General features: G+C 36.1%; 1 pseudogene; it reads right to left on the reverse strand.

The window, feature by feature from the left end:
• Positions 1 to 362: 362 nt before the first annotated feature.
• LOC123583060 lies at positions 363 to 1,418 on the reverse strand (annotated as a pseudogene).
• Between the last annotated feature and the right edge of the window lie 2,635 nt (positions 1,419 to 4,053).

Consider the following 4,053-nt stretch of genomic DNA (forward strand, 5'->3'; position numbering starts at 1 on the left):
GGATTCACAGCAGAGACAACAGAGTGGTGTCTTTGTGTTCTTCTTTGTAATTGTATTTCAAGTTCCTTCCAAAACAAGGTCCTGGGGACCCCCAGTTTCAAGTATGTTCTTGAGCTTGGTCCACTTCTGTCTTGTATTCATGCTTAGGAATTCATTTACCAATGTTAATCCCCAGGCTGGGAGATGTGACATAGCAGGACTCCCTCTTCCATGGCACGAGTCCTTTGCTGAATTCAACACAGAAAACACACTGGAACTTTTCCTTGGAACTGGGCTGTGATGAGAAGTGCCTGCCTGGAGCATCATCATCTTTTCTTTGACCCCTCACTCTAGTTTCTGAAGATAAAGCAGAAAATAACAATTCTAAAAGATAAAACACATGCCTCCAATGTGCTGTACTTTCAGATATTCTGGGTTTAATTCAGCTGCCTAGAGAGCTAATTGATGCGTTCACCTTGTTAGGCAGCTAAGCCCACTTCCTTGAGGAAGCCCACTCTATTTGTGGTAGCATGACAGGCCACTGAGAGATAGAAAGTACATAAGAACTCAGAGGTCACCTGGAATTTCTTCCCCAGAAAGGCAATTTCATGAAAGAGGTCTTCTAAGAAATAGCACCATACTTTCCCAGGTACTCCTCAATCACTGTGTTGTCTGTCAAATGGATGGTTTTATTATTTTTTTAAGTTTATTTATTTATTTTTGAGACAGAGAGAGAGAGAGAGAGAGAGAGAGAGAGAGAAAGAGAGAGAGAGAGTATGCACATGCACACGAGTAAGCGGGGGTAAAGGCAGAGAGAGAAAGAATCCCAAGCTGACAGCATGGACCCCAACACAGGGCTCAATCTCAGGAACACCATGAGATAATGACCTGAGCCAAAATCAAGAGACATTTAAGTGACTGAGCCAACCAGGCAACCCAGGGATGATTTTATTCTTGATCTTGGTTTGTCCACATTTCAAGATGAGTTCCCAGAAAGAGTTCAGATTTGGAAATCCCTAGTTCACATAAGTTTCCACTATATGCAGCATTTTTATGGTCTGGTGGGGTCACTCTGACAAAGATACCACTGAAAATCTGCAGGTGAAGCTTTGCAATGGTCCTCTACACCAGTGAACTCACTCTTAATCTTTTGATGTGTGCAACAAAGGCCAAGGAGTGTTTATCTGGCACTTCCAAGCCATGAGGTTTATTTCTAGTCATCTAAGTCACATCCTGTCATGTTGCTGCCTCCAGGAATCATGTAGGAACCATTCCAGTCATTTAAACTTGAGCTCTTTTCCTCTCTTCTGCAATTTTTGTCCAAAAGTGCCTGCTTTGCTTGAGTGGCTTCAAGGGCCTGATAAGCCTTCCTCTTTTTCAGGAGAGTGTCTGGAACCAAAGAGATCTTTTTTCTCCACTTTTGCTCCACCATGATTCTAAAGCTGCCAAGAGTGAGCTTTTAATGCCCACATGGATTTAGTCATCAGCATTCATCTTGCAACAGGGCCATAGAAGTCAAGTGACTACAATAAGAGACGGAAACATTTCCCAAGTTCTTACATTTTCTTTTCCTTCTATAATGCATACTTAAGAAAAAGAGATAAAGGCCAACTTTCTCCCTTTTCTCCTTCATCACTTTCCAGATTTCATCATTTTACAAATTTTATTATTTCTATGTAATTAATGAAGTGTTTTGTGCTTTGGTAATTATCATTTGAGCCTCTTATATCTAAACCTTTTTATACTCCAAGAGCTTATGCAAGACTTTAATTTTATACTTTTTTATTCTAGTAATGTGGGAGTAATATTGCATGCATTTCACAGAATACTGAACTCCAACCAATTTTTATGTGCCAAAGATGATCCTGTCAACTGTGTTAAATAACAGTATTGTTTTTAATGTAATTTTTAAATAACTTAGTAAAAGTTAAGCACATAGAATAGAGAACAACCATAAGAATATAAATCCTGAGGGCTTTTTAAATATATTAGTTGGAATATTATGTGCAACAGTTAGCTGTTTCTATCAAAAAACAGACATATTAAAATAAAAAATAAGTTGGAATAAACCATATGGATGAAAATTTCTCATCTGTTAAATAAGATTATCCCAAATAAAATATTTATAACACTTAACTGTTTTCTTTCAATACAAATGGATTCTAGCAGGTAAAAATGATATAAGCTCATAATGTTCACTCTGTGAAAACTGAGTAAAATACCAGAAACATAAGTAAGGAAAAAATACAATAGTATTTCATATGAAAAGGACTTAAATATATGGACAAGGATTAAAAAAAACTGTCTCAAATAACAGAAAATGGATATACATCTTTTATTTATTTAGCTCTGACCAAAATTATGTATTTCTTCAGAATTACAACTTTGTCTTAACAACACACTTTTATTTTCAATTGGCTAATTCTCATGCTTTTGTTTCTGACCTTCGAAACATATCTTATTGTACCCATGTAGTAGTTCTATTAGGAGAAACATCAAAAACAGCGGTGTTCAGCAGGTCTTTTAAAAATTGTACTATTAAACAAATAACATGAAAAGACTCAACAGATCAGCTAACAATGAGGTACTGGAAGCCAGCCAGTCTTCAGGCAATAAAGAGACGGTTATTAGTTCACTTGCCTACTAGGCTGAAGATTTACAGGGAATAAATACAAATAAAATCCAAAAGCATTCCTGTAAAACATTACATACAAAAGGTGAAATGGGGGTAACTAACAAAGAGAGAAAGTGTAAACATTTAAAATATATATTGAATTATGACCTCTAGCAATATGACAATGCTATAACCTGCTTGGCAGGAAAAATGGCACGCAGAATTACCAAGCTGCAAAAATAGAACAAATAAAAAAGGAAAGAAAAAGATTGGCCATGTTGAACAAAGACATTAAAAACAACCGACTGCTTTAATAAACATAATTCACAAACAAACATGCTAAAGAAAGAGTAGCTTCTCCTGCCATACACAATATATTTTATATATGAAGTGATTGAGTTTACCTTGGTCTTTCTTTTCTTAAGCACTTAACAAATGCCCTTTTAAATATAGATAGATTAGATAGATAGATAGATAGATAGATAGATATAGATATCCACTACCAGAACTCTGCATTCTATTCTGGAGTGAGAAAATTATGATGTAATATAATATATGTTTTTTTTAAATACTTTTGTTCACTTTTCTGCTGAACAACTAGAAGGAAATATCCAATTGGTTGTTGAATATGTAGCTCACAAGCTTGAGCAAGTGAGAATCATGATGATTGTTGGTGGTAAAAGGCATGAGCATGAATTAAGAACTGAGAGTGAAAGTAAGAGTGAAGTAAGAATCGAGCCCTGTGATACATCTACAGGTAAAAAAAAAAATAGAATTAGAAAAAAAATCCATAAAATAGAGACTAGACAAAACAGAGGCACAGACTGGGAATAAATGAGTAATATAAAAAATACTAACTCTTTGGACCTATTTAGGTGAATCAAAATGTTGCAAATTTTGAGTTGTACATAATGCACTAGAGGGCTCTATAGCAGGTCAAGGTCATGGTTAAAATTGCACTCTTTCATGGGCTATGTCAGCCAGCCAATCCAGTGATGTTAGAGCTATATCGACTATAGATGAGGTTGTTACATACAGTCTAACACAGATTTCAATAGAAGACTCACAGTGTGGACTGCTGAGGCTGAGAGAAAGGCTGTGTCTTATGTAACAGGAACTATTCAACATTTTCAAAGCAGAACCTCACTTGTTACCAAACTCTAATAGACATAGAGCTTCTGATCAAGTGGCCAGCCTCAGGAATATATGAAAGGAGCTGACCATAAAAATAGTAATATTCTCAGATATAAGGGTCCAATATGATGTAAATGATACTTTTGAGATAAGAACTTCATGTGTAAAGAAGGCACAAGTAAATACTATGAACGAGTGGCCTAGTCTACCCCATCACCCAACTCTGTTACACTGATGCCCAACCTCATGGAGTTTCACCATACAGCTTGTGAATGATGAAAAAACTCATATCCAGTTGACAGATGAATCAGGTTCCCATGTTAGAA

The sequence above is a fragment of the Leopardus geoffroyi genome, chromosome B1 (genome assembly GCF_018350155.1).
Source record: "Leopardus geoffroyi isolate Oge1 chromosome B1, O.geoffroyi_Oge1_pat1.0, whole genome shotgun sequence".
NCBI lineage: Eukaryota > Metazoa > Chordata > Mammalia > Carnivora > Felidae > Leopardus > Leopardus geoffroyi.